Consider the following 17,494-nt stretch of genomic DNA (forward strand, 5'->3'; position numbering starts at 1 on the left):
GTTCCGCGAGCATAAACACCGTTTAAACACGGAGAGCGATTAATGGATCGTACCAGATAGTTGTGAACAAATCGCACAATTTTATCTCTCATCTACGCGCAAGAAGAGACACGACGAAGAGGACGATGAAGAAAAAAAATCATAAGTGTCAAGCGCAGCTGATGATATTCGCGCGTGTCTCGCGGAGAGATCGCAAGAAAATACTCGAAGAGCGCGATATCGCATATGTATATTTCGCAGGTTTCTCTATCTCTCTCTCACCTATCTACTGACGTCAGTGACTTTTTCGAATTGCTCCGCGCGCGTGTTGCTTGTCGCCGCGGGGCCGATTCTGGTAATCGGGGTCCCCGGATAGAGTCGATCGGCCCCGAGGAACCAACCGAAATGTCGAGGCTCTTAATAACGAGATACGAACGGGGAACGAGAGATGGGAGACGACTGCGGCTGCTAATTATACAAACCTGCAGATTCGACATTTCTCTCATGCAAATTACTGTTTAATTAATTACTCTGTCGCTTGTCGGCGAGCGGTTCTTCTACTTTTCATTCGCGCATTTGACTGTAACTCGTTTCTCGAAATTCCAGAGACAAAAAAAGAATACACCAAGAGACATGCACTCTTCTCTCTTAGTCGCTGTTCAATTACAAAATCTCTTTCTATCTTCGTCGGCGCTTTCACGACGGACTCAAACGCGAGACGTTAGACAGGTTCTAAAGGTATACTATTCGATTTATGAAAAATTGCACGATGTCTTTATCGCATCCACGCGAATGGAAAATTATCATAAAATTATCGTAAATTACTCAAGATTGTGTTCGGAGACTGAATGATGATGAGTCATAAAGCTGTCTGATCTACACGATATTGCGCAAAAATCTTTGATCGATTCCACCCGCAAGGACGAGAAAACAGATGAAACATTAAGTCAGTTGAAAAACGCGATTGCACGCGACGGAACGAGGGTCTCTCGCGCTTATAAATACGTCTGCATCATTTCAAGAGGAAAAAAAATACACGAGCGCGTTAATGAATGTTAATTGCCGAGTCTCTCTCTTTCTCTCTCTCTCATCGCCCGCAAAGTTTGGCCGAGACGGACACGCGCGCTCGCCTTAATCGCCCATTCATCGTGTCGCGAATCACCGTAATGCGGCTTTTGTGGCAAAAATAACTCGCATAAACACCGCCGTACGTATAATACATATACATTATTGTATACGTGGCGTCTTCCCGAGAGAGCGAGTCTTTCGTCTCGCCACTTTTCGCGAATGTACCGCATATACATCAGGTTCCGCAGGATATTATCGGAGCCGAATGGGTCTACGTCAGACGCGGCTCTTTAATTTTCGGTCGTCATACATGGAATTATCGCGGGGCAATTTTCAGCGAAGCGAGACGTAATTCGCGGCGTTCCGCTCGGCGGTAACAAGTGTATCCGTGCTCGAAAACTGTGTCACCGTTGCGCCTCGAGCGATCTCTCGCAGTCGCGTATCGCTCTTCGAGACCCCCGAGTAGAGGTCATCGCCGTCGAACCCGGGGTGCCAGGTTGCGCACCCTTTCGAGCCCCCAGCTTGGGGACCGCGATTTTCTCGCGCGTCGAGCTGTCAAACGGAGCGCGGAATCTATACGGAATTTTGCCGGACTTATCGCTAATGACGGTGTTCGTCTTTTTTTTTATCTAGTTTGTCGCACGTCGCACTAGTGGAAAAAAGCTTTTTGCATTTATCAAAGCGTCAATGTATCTTCGCAACTACATAGTACAGATCATGCGTCACATAATAACATGAAAAACACATTATTATTTTTTACACGTATATCTCTTGTATCAAGGTCTATCTGATGATTCATTGCATCCGCTTGGGTGTCTTGTGATATCGTAAGATAAGGTAAGAATCTCCCGGTAAAGAATGGTGGCGCGAGATGAGGATCTCATTACGATTGTATGTGTAGCGAAGAAAGTCGAAAGGCTTCGCGAAAAAAGACGTACGTCACTGGCTCGAGCGACCTCCTGTTGCGCCAGTCTGTACACATACATATATGCACACACGTAAAACATGTACACACACATACACGTACAAAGGACACAAATATACACTCGAGTGTGTCTCCTTCGCGTGGCAAAAAATTATTTTATACGTGCAAATCATAATATTTATGATGACAAATTACTCGTGATGTTATCTGTTAGCTTTTCGAACGGACAGAAATTCGGTAACCGATTACATAGACATTTCATGCTCCGGAATTAAGCCGCTCCGAGTGAGCTACCACGTTGACATATATATATCTTTGTTTAGAACACCGTGCATGATATGTGTTTGTTCGCGTCGAACGAGATGAAATCGTGGACACGGAGTAATGATAAGTGGGGTGGATACAACAGGTCAATGATCTTCCGTTGGAAACCGGGTAGTCGAACGATTCGAATCGGTGTTGGATGGCACGTTTGAATCTCGTCAGCTTTCTACATGTGTACATGTGTACGGTATATGTGTGTGCACGTATAATTAACATACACATACATGTATAGGTATAAATACACACTGACGCGGCAAAATATTTCCCGGCACAAATATTTTGTTTAACGATAGGATTTCGCCGTGTCGCGATTTATAATTATAATCCAAAGCATATATAAACAGCTGCGCGCGCGCGCGCGCAACGTAACGTCCTATCTCATATTTCACATTCCATTGACACTCGCAAATCAATGGCCGAATCGCGCGTTGAACTTAGGTCTAGGTGATACGCGTCGCATTTTCGTCCCTCGAGGCGAGAACTCGGAGATGGGGTATACCTTGTTGAAGTGCGTCTGAAGAAGCCGCTCATACTGGTCGACCGCACGCAGGCAGAGCCTCGTGGTGAACGCTTCCATTCGGACTGGCAGGGGCGCGTGGCACACGCTGCTTGACATTTTCCCGACTCCGTTTAGAGTGAACGAGGTGGTGGCTTCGCACTCGGTGGCTTCACGATACGCAGCACTGACAGTTCTGGCACTCAACCCTATCGCCTCTGGCTCGCACGTACCTAACCTCCATCGAGCGCGTACCTCTGTCCTGCTCGTCGCCGGCCGATGCCGATGACGAATGCGGCTCGAGGCGAGACCTACACCTACGCCCTACGTCCGATTGGCCGTTCGCCACGTTCCTCTCCTCGTCGCTCCCGTTGCATTATAACGAGGAGCCCCCGCTTAGCCGTTCTTCTCTCTCGCTTCCGTCAGCGTCGGCGCGTATGATCCGTCCTCCTTCTTCCGCGGCAGAAATTCCTGCTCTCCTTCTCGCTTCCTCGAGCCAGCGTCACCGCTTCTGCGCGCGACTCCTCCTCGTCGTCCGCTATACTCGCCGCTACTCGCCGCGCTCGAGCTCGAGATCGGAGCAGCGCGCTGTCAGCCTTTTCAGACTCTGACGTCACTAAGCGATGCGTATGTATGTACACCGTGAGTAGCACTGAGCGACGAGAGAGCGCGAATGTAGTTTTATCGCTGTGTTCTCCCTCTCTCCGGCCGCCGAGTACTCGATGTAAGTTGCTGGCAGTTTGCGGTTTAGGAGGAGGCTGCGAAAATAAATCGGACCCCCTTTTTCAAGCTCGTCCTACGAGGGATCCTGGTCGCTCGTCGCTTGCGCTCTTCCTACGGACATTTTTATCGATATTAATCGATATAGCGATTTCAAAAATTATCGATATACTTTATCTATATTTCTATATTATACTGGCAATGAGTAAACACATTTTTTTAGAATGAAATCAATATCAATTAGATATTTTTTTTTTACTATTTTTAAATGATATCAGAGGCTAATTATATTACACATATAATATATATATGATCAGTTATTAAATATAAATATTAAACGAAATGTTCTTCTGTCTCTTACATCTATAATTTTTTTTAATCTGAAAAATATGATAAAATTATACTGTATGGAGTTTTTTAGAATGTCGCGTCTATTTGGTATAATTATTGTTTATTCTGAATTAATATAAATAATTTTAAAATTAATTAATACATTCATATGTGATCTTTAGCTCGACATCGACATTACTATGCACATTTTTATTTTTTAATTTTTAATTATTCAAAGTTTTATTTCATTATACATTAATATATCAGGTTTTCACACAAACTCATTTATTTCCTCTTTTCAATTTTTGCATATCATTTCCTCATATTTTATAGATATGCATATGTATGTAAAAAAGAAAAAAGAGAAAAAAATAGAAAAATTGTCTTGCAATTGCAATTACGATTGACAATTGATTTATATCTATGTTTCGCCGACAATTCTGCGCAATCTTGGCAAATTATATTTAAATCGCGCTCCGGATTTCGATTCGTAAAAAAATTAGGTTTTTTTTCAGAAAAAAAGAGGGACTTTTTTATTTAATTTGTTTCGACGAAGTTGCAAATTTTCCGATCGATTCTTTCCCGCAATCCTATTTCGCACGCTTCGCAAAAAGCTGCTAGCATCTTTGCGCGATTAAGTCATCGGACCAGGATGTTTTTCCCTGAATATGATGCGAGAAGTCTCCGCCGGATGCCGGATCTATTTAACATTTTTCGAGCTTGACGTAAATCATTCTTATTCCATCTGGTAAGAACCGAGCTTTTCAGAATTCGTACCGTGTGTGTGGGAAAATTCACGTATCGCTGATTCACTTCCGGTTACGTACATTAAAATACATATAATACGCCCGCGATCGCGCCGATGAATCAGAATGGAGATCTCATTAAGAAATACCTGCGTTTCCCGGAAACGTCAAAAAGCGCGTCAAGATGTGAAATAGGACGTGTCATTCTTTTTTATTTTTTTATTTTTTCGACGAAAAATCTTGGCGAATTTACATCGATATTGCGTGTTCGACGGAGACGATCGTTTGTTTGTAGGCATGGACGTCCGCAGGATTTTTTTCCAGGAAGGGGCCTGATTAACATTTTTTTTATTTCTTTTTTTTTATTCTTTCTTAGTTTTAAAAATTTATTTTTGTAATTTTAATTTTTTTATATAAATATATACAAATAAATTCCAGTGTTCATTCAAAAGGAGAGCAAATGCTTAATTTTTCTTACTGATTCCAAGAGGGGGTAAATGCAGATGCTCATGGATGTAAGCCTTTTTCAACAACCCGTATATAATATCCCGGTCGATCAATGCCGTTATCTCGCATGATTCCTGGGCATCTGCGGTTCTGCGTTTCTTTGTATATTCGCTGACGTAAATCGGAGAAGTTTATCACGGAGAAAGTCGACGTCCGATTATCTTTTCCTTTTTTCTTTTCTTTTTTTTTTTTACAAGTGCGTTTTGCTTCGTAAATTTTCGAGAAATCGCAATCACGACTGACGTCATAATTTCTAGGAATTTTATCGGAGCGGAGGAGCACGAGAGATGGATCCTGATCCTTATTTCGGATGTCGCGAGAAAGTGAAGATTGACTGCGAAAATACGAGGTGCGAATGTGTTATTCGTGTCATTTCCTCGTAGCAAGAACTTGTAAATTCAAACGAATATTTTACGTATATATATCGAAAAGTCGCGTATCAAAATCGCGCGCGTCAGAGATATCTTAATATGACGCGAGAACGATGCAAGAATCGCGTTTTATTAGAGCCGCATACAAGACGTGTCAAGATATGGGTATATAAACAGCGAATGAGAATGTTTGCTGTTAAAGTTTGGAAGATGCAAACGATTGCGAACGGGACTTTGATTCAAGCCATTCGCTTCTCGTAAAACGGTAAATGAAAGAAAACTCTTGTGCAACATGAATGAAAAGGCAACGGGAATGTTTAATATACATAAACGCAAAGAAAAACATAAATATCCGACAACATTTTCCATTCGCTCTGTTTCTTCGATACTTAATATTTACGCGGAGAGAATTTTCTCTTAGAATTTATACTGAAAATCATGGTAATCGTCGGATAATATGGTATTTAAATAATTTTCTAAAAAGTTCTCTGATTCATATTTTTACAATAAAAAATATTAATACATCTATAATACCACAATAAGATGTAAAATATGTTCGATTAATTTTACTATGTACATACATGGTAAATAATATTTTTTATTGTGCCAAAAATATGAATCAGGGAAATTTTTATAAAATTGTATAAAATATTAAATTATTAATTATAATATTTTTGCTACAATAAAAATATTAATATCTACCACAATAAAATATAAAATATGTTCGATTAATTTTACTATGTACACATTAATATTTTTTATTGTGGTAAATATTAATCATTAATAAAATATCTAACCATGATTTTCAGGGTGAATTCTAGGAGAGGATTATCTCTGTGTACCTTTCCAAAGTATTGACAAGCGAAAGCTTTAACGCACATGTATTATGAACACGTGCATCGTTTATTTTACAAGGCAACTGGCTTCATCTGATCACAAGAAATTCAAACATACTAACGTGAGTCTCAGTGAGAATTGAAGAAAAAAAAATCGGAAACGGTAAAGTATATAAATAGACATAATATAAAAACTCACCTATTACTTGCATCATTAATGGCGTTAATATTACATACTCTTCTGCTGCGATTTATCTAAAGAAGCGCAATTAGATGTATTAATTCCGAGACTTAATTAAGAAAATTGCGCGGATATAGATTGCTTAATTAATGATTTCGCGAATCATCTTTCGAGATCTTTTTCGAATCTTGTATACGGGTCTACATAAAATCTAAGTTAATGCGATGCATATTTGTCAATCGTATTTCTCTCGATACGCAAAATGCAAAACACATTCCCGTGCGGGCGAAAAGTTGACGAAGCATCGAGCAGGATGTTCAGCAGACTCAATGAAACAAATCTCCTGACTTTTTCAAATTTTCCAAGACCAAAAATTCATTTTTTCCCTGATTTTTTTTAGTGTATTATTTTTTCCAAATATATAATTTGCATGATAAATCAATGAAATGTTATCATGAAATCCTTGAGATATTTTTATCGACAATAAAAAGGTTGAGAAGTTAAAGAAACACAAATTTAAATCAATTATTCAATCTGCATTATGTACGATAATCGAAACAAACACGTCACTATAAACTATTTAAATAATCACCTTTTTTATTTATATTATATCAAATTTTTTAGTTTCATTTCTATGAAACACATTGAAGTATAATAACACGACGATGAAAATATGAGTCAAGGAAAAGTTTATATTTATTTAATAAGAAGTTTCAAATTATTGAGACAAATGTGAAAAAATCCAGATAAATAATAAAATTTCCTGACAACTTTTTCCCTGACAATTCCAGATTTCTCAAATTCCCTGACAATGCAATCCCGGTTTTCCTGATTTCCCTGATCGCTGGACATCCTGTCGAGCGTTTTCCGCGTTCGAGGCCTTCGTTAGAGCAACACTTCGGTCCAAGATATAATTTAATAAAGCATCTTTAACGAGATTGCTCCCTCTTAGCGTTAATCGAGCGCGATTTCGCTCCTCGAATCGTCCTTGGACAAGTACACGCCCACACGCGAGCGACAATAACGCGATAACGACGCGATGTCGGATGTACCGTGTCGCGAATATGTTCACTGATTCATCTCCCGTGCGCGAAACTGTCGTTCGATTTTTCGTGATATATTAGAAAAAAAAAAGAAACAATATATATATATTGTGCTACTTATTTCGAAATTGATCGACCAAGACGTATCCGCAGACTTTTATACATTATACTGTCTATTTTTTTATCCATTGCATTCTTCTATTATTAGATTAATATATGTAGAAATGTGCGAATGTATCTTGTACCTATTTCTTCGAAAAATATATCGCCGATTTCTCTCTCCGGTTCCGCAAGTAATGACGTCAAACGACGAATTCGAATAATATCTCTCTGTTAGGTATCAGAAATATCGGGTGAACGCTTGGCATTAAAACGAAATCCTTGGAGAATTAAAAATCTAGCACGTCCTAGGTTGAAAGAGAAGAATATTGCGTATCGTGTGAATATATATATATATATATATATATATATATATATGCGTGTTTAAAAAACAAATTTAAAAATAAAATAAGTTAATTAGGTCGACCGGAACTCACTCGCGTCCACCATGACGGCTGTTTCATTAATTAACCGCGATAATATAATTATGATCGTCGTGCATTGCCGACTTAATGAATAGACCTCGTATAAAGAGTTCAAAGTCTGATTTTATCATTTTTTTTTCTTTTCGTCAAGTATACGCGAATATAATTGTAAATGTGTTGTTACGTGAACGGCAGCCAACCGTGAAGCACTCAGCGATTCTCTCTTCATTTTCGATAATTGTTATATCATAGCATTATTGTGCTGTATACATATATACGTGATACAAATTTATCTTCCTTTCGCCTTCCTTTATTTTTATTTTTATCTAATCCGAACATACGACAACGGAAAAACTGCGATAAAGCATTTCCGCGTATAAATATCGGTATTTCCGTTCTCGCGATGAGACTCTCTCCCTCTCTCTCTTTTATTTTTTTTTTATGTGCGCTCGTCGCAGAAGTGCGAGATTTTTATACATGTATGTATTATAATAATATATATGTTCTTTCTTACATTCTTCGACGGTCACGCCGGCGTAACATGCCGATTCCAAACGCGCCTATCACTATTCTTATCTACGTATTACTATTAGCAATTTAAAAAAGCTTCGATGTGGTTGTATCAAAGATGTGTAAAATAAAGTCCAGTAATTTGCGAAACAGGTTTCGGAATCCTGCCAAGTCTGCAGGTTTTTACCCCTCTATGTGTCGTTCTTCGCGATCAATTTGCCGAATTTTCGAGATCATATAGAGACATAATAATAATAATATAATGAATTATAAATGAAACGACCACTCTCTTTTTGTCCATTGAATGTGGACAACCGCGACGCCGATTATTTACGATACATTATTTATAGATACATGATACACGCACGCAGAAATAATCGATAATTGGTATCAATGACAATTCTCTGTCGTCTCTGATAGATACGCGACTTTTCGATAGCGCGTGTAATAAATACGCGAATGCGGTGTAATAATAATAACACGGCTGCGAGAAATAAAAGGCATTCCTGCCGCATTTTCGCGACAATTACAGCCGCATTGACGTCGACCGGTTTTTCCTTGTTTTTCTCGACAATGTTCCATTGTCTCTTTCACCGGCCTTCTTTCACGGATGTTTCGCGAACCGCGATATGCGAATCCGGCAATACGATGTCGAAAGACCCGAACTGCTCCCGAAAATTTGCGCTCCTTTCGATGCTGAAGAGACGAAGAGGATCTCGCGAAGGCGCTAATGAGGGGCGCAAATAGATATTATTAAACGTGGAAATTTTTGCAATGATCGCGTTCGGGTCGATGAACTGCTACGTAAACTGTGCATGTCGAAATTTTCAAGGAAATAGCCTGACTATACTTATTACTATTTGCATCAGCAAACTACTATTGCATATATATAATTTATATCCCAAATGGTATGCACTGTAAAAAAAATATGTTATGTTACACAAAAATATGTAAAATTGCACACCGGAAAAAAATTGTTAAATTAATAAATATTTATTTGTTTTGAAAAGGATTTTTTTTTTATCAAATACATATTTTTCACATTAAATCAATATTATTCATTGCAAATAAATAATTTATTTGACAGCATTGAAATAAATACTTATACGAATTCAATAAGTTTTTCAGTGCATAAATTATAAGTGTGAAATTACACGATGAATAATGAAAATGTATCCCATTTCATTATTTATCACGTAATTTATATAAATTTACATACTTTTTAATATAATTTTACATATTTTTTACAGTAAAAGACATTTAAAAAAAATCTTATTGCTTAAAATATTTTCAAGATATTTCTTGGATGTCTTTTAGATATATGCATACATTGTGTGAATATAAAACACAGTTTTTATATATATATATATATATATATATATATATATACAACAAATAAATAAAATAAAATAAAATAATACAAAAATTAAAATTTTCGACTGTGAGAAAAGTGAGTCCCTGAAGAAGAGAAAACATTTGAAAAGACTTCCGTCTCGGTCTCTCTCTCTCTCTCGTCGACAATCCCACGCGTGTACGCGTGCACGCTACATAGTCTGCGTGCCCGCAGAGCGAACGCGCGGAGGTCACCAATGACGCAAATCTATCCTATGTCACGTGAGCACGGCCGCTGAAACACAATATATACACGCGATGACCGACGACACGACTGCTACACCATTAAATCTTTGCCTCCTCCGTATATATATGTACATATATATTTATGCGGTTGCTAGCGATGGGGTCGAGTCGACATCGACAGATAAAAACCTTGAAGACCGCGTTCCGGTGAAAACTATGACGTGCGCCGAAACAGGTTTCTCTTCGAAGATACATATCCGAAGGGAAGAGAACCGCGAAAGATTCTATAAAAAGATGGACACGGTATACTTTTGCACGCGGACTACTTAAGGACCTTTTCTGATGTTCTCTTCTCGAAATGAATCCGGCCAAGTTCACACATCGGTATGAGGAAAATCGTCCCCATCGCTTCTCGACGAGGACGTTCGAGGTAGACAGACGGGAGAAGAAGGAGCGATGGATATGTGCTGCACTCCGCGGCCCACCCACGTTACGATATAATGGGCAATTAATGGCCGGTGGACCGGCCGATCCTCGCTGAATGCCAATCGGCTACGGGAAGCGCCACGCTTCAACGAAGCCTGTTTTGTTTAACCCTTTGCGCTCTCTGCCCGAACGTGCTCCATATGGCAACGCCAGAGAGGTCTCTTGGCTATAATTAGAACGCCACACTCGTGTAAAGCATTAAGCCTTCTTTAATACCGTCAATTCGATTCTCAACGCGCCTTTCGTCCTCGACTCTATCAAATCGCGTCATTTATATTTTACAGAGAGAATTTTCTCTTAGGCTTAGAGTTTATACTCTGAAAGTCATGGTAATCGCGTGAGACAATATATGGTATTGCAAGAATTTTATAAGAGTTCTCTGATTAATATCTGTGATAAATATACGTGTGCTAAAGCGCATTGCTTGTCGATACTTTGTGAAGGTACGCAGAAAGAATTTTCTCTTAGAATTTACCCTGAAAATCGTGGAAAAATTTTATGACTTTCTCTGATTAATATTTACAACAATAACAAATCTACCACAATAAGATATAAAAATTAATTAGAGAATTTGCCCCGAAAATCGTGGTAATCGTGGGACAATATATGGTATTGCAAGAATTTTAGGAGTTCTCTGTGATTAATATCTCTTAAATACGCGTATGCTAAAGCTATTGCTTATCGATACTTTGTAAAGGTACACAGAGAGAATTTTGTCTTAGAATTTATCCTGAAAATCATGGAAGAATTTTATGAGTTTTTCTGATTAATATTTACCACAATAAAAAATTAATATTTACTACAATAAGATATAAAAATTAATCAGAAAAACTTCTCTTTGAATTTATCCCGAAAATCGTGGTAAATCATGGGATAATATATCACTGTAAAAAAATATGTAATATATTACACAAAAATATATAAAATTACATAAATAATAAGTGTAAAATTACACGATAAATAATATAAAATTTTTACCTTTTCATTATTTATCATGTAATTTTACATTTATTATTTATGTAATTTTACATATTTTTTTTTACAATAGCATTGTAAGAATTTTATAAGAACTTCTCCGATTAAAATCTATAATAAGATATAAAATATGTTCGATTAATTTTATTATGTACATTTAATATTTTATTATGTATATATTAAAATTTTTTGTTGTGATAAATATTAATCGAAGAAACTCTTGCAATGAAAAAGAAAATGATTAAATTCAAAAATATATTTATTTCAATACTGCCTAATAAATCATTTATTTGAAATTAATAATATATTCATTTGATGTAAAAAATTTTTATTTGTTTTGAATAAATGATTGATTGGGCAGTATTGAAATAAATATTTATTAATTTTTTTCCAGTAATATATACAATTATTCCAATACCATATTGTCCTACGATTATCATGATTTTCAAGATGAATTCTACGAGAAAATTCTCTCCGTGTACGTACATATTATTTTTTAGGAGAATTTCTTCAGATAAATCGCAATATTTTTTTTTTTTTTAGGGAAACGGGGGAAAGAGACATCTTTGAAGAAGGTGATTTCTCTCTTTTTTCTCTCTCCTCTCTCTCTACGTGAAACATTCTAAATATTTGTAACGTCAGTAAGAACCTTGCACTAGCCTAGTTTCCTATAAGATAAAACAGTGTATACAAAAGGGAGATAGAGAGGAAGAAAAAAAAATTCTTCTATATTTCTTATCACTTTTTAATTGGGTCAATGTCACTGCGCGACGATTCGTGACTTTCTTTAAGTAGCCTCGTAATGTCTCGTGTTGTACCTGCTGACCTAAAAGTCTACCGAAACGAAAATATTTCCTGAACAGAGAAACAGAATAGCTCGTTTCAAAGAACACTGCTGTTTCGACATTCTAAAGACTCTCTTACTCGTATATTTAAAACGTTATTTTACAATACGCAGATAGATAATAATAATGTTTAGATTTATATGTAGAGCGCGCGCGTTCTAAATAAGAAACTTATCGGCTAACTCGGTTTGATGTCACCGTATTGTTAACCCGATAATACCGATTTACGCTACTTCGACGATATATACTTCTTTCGAGAAGAAGAAGAAAAAACTTATCGCTCTATTCATATCTTCTTCTGCTCGATTCGCTCATCGCGATGGAACTCTATTAAAATTTCATCCTTTATAGCTCCAAGAAAAATGCTCAAGGCGAAAAACAGGCGCGATGCAACAATGCCTTCGGCATTAATGGTACAATGGTGTTGCAATGCCGCGGGATTATGCAACGATCAACGCTATACACGCAACTGTCGATGCACTATAACAGACGTACAATAAGTCGGCTGAAAACGAAACATTCCGCAGTAATTGATTGCAGCGAGCGTAACAGACAAAAAATAAAAGAAGCTAGAGAGAGAGAAAGAGAGAGTGAGGGAGGAAGGAAGACACAATTATTAATTGAATTTTGGAAAAAAAATTAATTTTGCGAAAATCTTACACGTTTTTTTTTTTTAATTTTGTTATATTTTTCTATTTATTTTTTTTTAAACGCGATCTCTCTTTGCATCAACAGACAATGCGAGTCTCTCTTTACACGAGTGTTGCTCGCCCGCGTCTCGCTCATTGCAGAAATTAAGTCGTATTATCTTCAATCGTCGAACGCCTGCAAATAAAATCCGTGGACCGCGCGCGTGGCGAGAGGGAGGGCCATTATCTTATTTATTCGTGCTTACGTGCGATTGTGCGATACGAAAGCATATGCAATATTTGTAATATACATATATATATACATCCTAGACGTTAGGCGAAAATATATACATATAATGGCCTCGTCCAGAGTAACGCTCGTCGAACCTCCAATTATGACGAGAGATAAATATTATTATACATTGTATGTGTATAAACATACCTGTCGTACGACGAGAGAGGATCGATGTAGAAATATGCAGTTCCCTTGCGTAGAAACATGTTGCACCGTTCAATTTTCAAAAATGAAGTCGCAGGAGTACAAACACACACAGCCGCGTTTCTGCAAAAGATAAATCATGAGTCGAGAATCGAAGGTGAAGTTTGATGCGATCGATTCGCAATCGAATATTTTCGATCGATTAGAATCGAATTTATTTCGATTCGAGATGAGTTGAAAAATGGCGGGTGATTTAAACACTGAATTTTCACAAAATATACATATAAATACAATAAAAGAGAAAAAAAGAAAATAAAAATAGTTTGATATATAAAACTCTATCAAAATAATAAAATGTTATATTGTCGTAATGTGATAAGCATATATAGATTTGTCTCGCAAAGAAAATCAACTGCGTAAATAACATTATAATTAAAATAAAATAAAGTAAACCCTATAAGCGCATGATATTATTTAATATTCTTAGAATATTAAATAATCTAAAAATACGCCTAGAATATTGCTTTAATATTAAATAATATCATGCGCTTATAGGGAAATAAATAAATTATATATTATATATATATATATATATATATATATATATATTTATATATATATATATAATATTCTTTTCATGATATTATTTAATATTCTTAGAATATTAAATAATCTAAAAATACGCCTAGAATATTGCTTAAATATTAAATAATATCATGCGCTTATAGGGGAATAAATAAATTATATATTTATATATACATATAATATTTTTAGAATATTAAATAATTTAAAAATACGCCTAGAATATTGCTGAAATATTAAATAATAGGATGCGCTTATAGGGAAATAAATAAATTATATATATATAACCTAGATTGCAATGATATCCCACTTGTAACCTGTCGATACAATTCAATTTAATAGGTTATATAGCAAGCTAAAATGTGCCAATTATATTGTATAAATTATATACGTATATAAATATATATACCTGTTGTACGATGAGAGAAGTCAGATGTAGAAATATGCAGTTCCTTTGTGTAGATGTGTAGAAACACGTTGCACCGTTCAATTTTCAAAGATGAAGCACAAGACTACAAATGCACAGCCGCGTCTCTACGAACAGAGAGAAGGATGAGAGTGGTCATCCCCTCGATTTAGCTGCAACCGGAATTCAAAGCGCCTCTATGTGCACAAAACGTGCACATTGAACTACGTAGCCATGTGCACGATGCTCCCGAGTGGTAACAGGCTATGTGCACGGTACGTGGTTCGATTCCGTGCTATGTGCACAGATGAGCGCCAGTAACACGTAGCTGTTAAAGGAGATGAGTTCGAGACCTCGCAGGGCCAATTTTTTTTTTTTTTTTTTAGTACGACTATATTTGTCAATTTAATGAAATCCTTTTAATTATTGTGGAATAAAGAGATAAAATGCATTTCTCAAGCGTACGCGAGAAAATCGAAATCAAAAATAATGAGTGCCGTATAAATACGTATGGAATAGAGCGTTATATCGAAGAGCGTGTGGCGTAGCGTTAAGGGGCTAGACACGTACCGTCGAGGTTAGAGGTTCGATTCTCAAGGAGTGACTTTTTTTTTTAATATTTTTTTATTTTAAATAAAATTTTTTTTTACCATAAAATGTAATTTTTACACAAAATAAATGTAAATAACACGATTTATTTACTTATAACACGTATATTACAAAAATGCATTTTTCTTTGCCTCAAAAAGCCGTGAAAAGCCGTCTGTAGAATAGCTGTATGCGATAGGAACTTGTATGATTATCTGTTTAATTAAAAATTATCCGATTTATGTCGTGTTTGGTGTCGTTGAAATCGCAAAAATCTCAATAATCCATTAATATTATTTTCGAATAGATAAAATGCAAAATAAAGGTTTTAGTTTTTCACTTATAAGATGTTTATATTTGTGAATTGCCATGGATGGGGAAGCCTATTGTTCGAGAGTTCGGAACGTTCTTTGATCTCGATACTCGGGCGCTCGGGCCCGCTTATCTTTTCGAGCTCATCTCACAACTCGTCGTGTGCGAGAGAGAAAGCGAGACTGCGTATAGAGCGAGCGAGAGGACCTATCATCAAAGAAAGTTCCGAACTCTCGAACAATAGGCTTCCCCATCCATGGCAATTCACAAATATAAACATCTTATAAGTGAAAAACTAAAACCTTTATTTTGCATTTTATCTATTCAAAAATAATATTAATGGATTATTGAGATTTTTGCGATTTCAACGACACCAAACACGACATAAATCGGATAATTTTTAATTAAACAGATAATCATACAAGTTCCTATCGCATACAGCTATTCTACAGACGGCTTTTCACGGCTTTTTGAGGCAAAGAAAAATGCATTTTTGTAATATACGTGTTATAAGTAAATAAATCGTGTTATTTACATTTATTTTGTGTAAAAATTACATTTTATGGTAAAAAAAAATTTTATTTAAAATAAAAAAATATTAAAAAAAAGTCACTCCTTGAGAATCGAACCTCTAATCTCGACGGTACGTGTCTAGCCCCTTAACGCTACGCCACACGCTCTTCGATATAACGCTCTATTCCATACGTATTTATACGGCACTCATTATTTTTGATTTCGATTTTCTCGCGTACGCTTGAGAAATGCATTTTATCTCTTTATTCCACAATAATTAAAAGGATTTCATTAAATTGACAAATATAGTCGTACTAAAAAAAAAAAAAAAAAAAAATTGGCCCTGCGAGGTCTCGAACTCATCTCCTTTAACAGCTACGTGTTACTGGCGCTCATCTGTGCACATAGCACGGAATCGAACCACGTACCGTGCACATAGCCTGTTACCACTCGGGAGCATCGTGCACATGGCTACGTAGTTCAATGTGCACGTTTTGTGCACATAGAGGCGCTTTGAATTCCGGTTGCAGCTAAATCGAGGGGATGACCACTCTCATCCTTCTCTCTGCTACGAAAGAGAACTCAGGAAGTCGAGAATCGAAGGCGATTGCAATCGAATAATCCCGATCGATTAGAATCGAATGTATATCGACTCGAGAAGAGAGCTAAAAAATGGCGGGTGATTCAAACACTGAATTTCCACAAAATATAAGTGCAATAAAAGAGAAAAAAAGAAAATAAAAATACTATAACAAAATGCAATATTGTCGCAATATGATAAGCACATAGATTTGTCTTGTAAAAGAAGATCAATTGCATAAATAACATTACGATTAAAATAAAATAAAGTAAAATAAATAAATTATATATTTGTATATAACCTATATAGATATGTCTCATGTCTCGCTTGTAAATACAATTCAGGGGGTCAATTGTGTAATTTTTTCTAAAGTGGAAACGTGAAAAGTGAACAATTTTCGCCAATCGCATTGATTTTAAAAGGAAATCGATGTGTGATTGGCGGAAATATTCCACTTTATTCACATTTTTACTTTAGAAGAAATTACAGAATCGATACCCTGATCAATAGGTTATAACAGCAAGCTAAAATGTTCGAATTATATGGTATAAATTATACACGTATATAAATATATGTACCTGTCGCACGATGAGAGAGAAGCGATGCAGAAATATGTATCTTCCTTGCGTAGACACACGTTGCACCGTTCAATTTTCAAAGATGAAGCGCAAGACTACAAATGCACAGCCGCGTCTCTGCGAAAGAGAAATCTTGAATCGAGAATCGAAGGAAAAACCCTCGAGAGAAATTCCCTGCAATCGATAACAATCGAATAATCCCGATCGATTAGAATCGAATGTATTTCGACTCGAGAAGCGAGTTAAAAAATGGCGGGTGATTCAAACACTAAATTTTCCCAAAATATACAAATAAGTGCAATAAAGAAGAAAAATAAAAAGAAATAAAAATACTTTTATACATAAGCCTCCATCAAAATAACAAAATGCAATATCGTTGCGATGTGCTAAACATATAGATTTGTCTCACAAAGAAAGCGCAAC

Source organism: Nylanderia fulva, unplaced genomic scaffold (assembly GCF_048542155.1).
Source record: "Nylanderia fulva isolate GAGA-0341 unplaced genomic scaffold, ASM4854215v1 Scaffold21, whole genome shotgun sequence".
Taxonomy (NCBI): domain Eukaryota; kingdom Metazoa; phylum Arthropoda; class Insecta; order Hymenoptera; family Formicidae; genus Nylanderia; species Nylanderia fulva.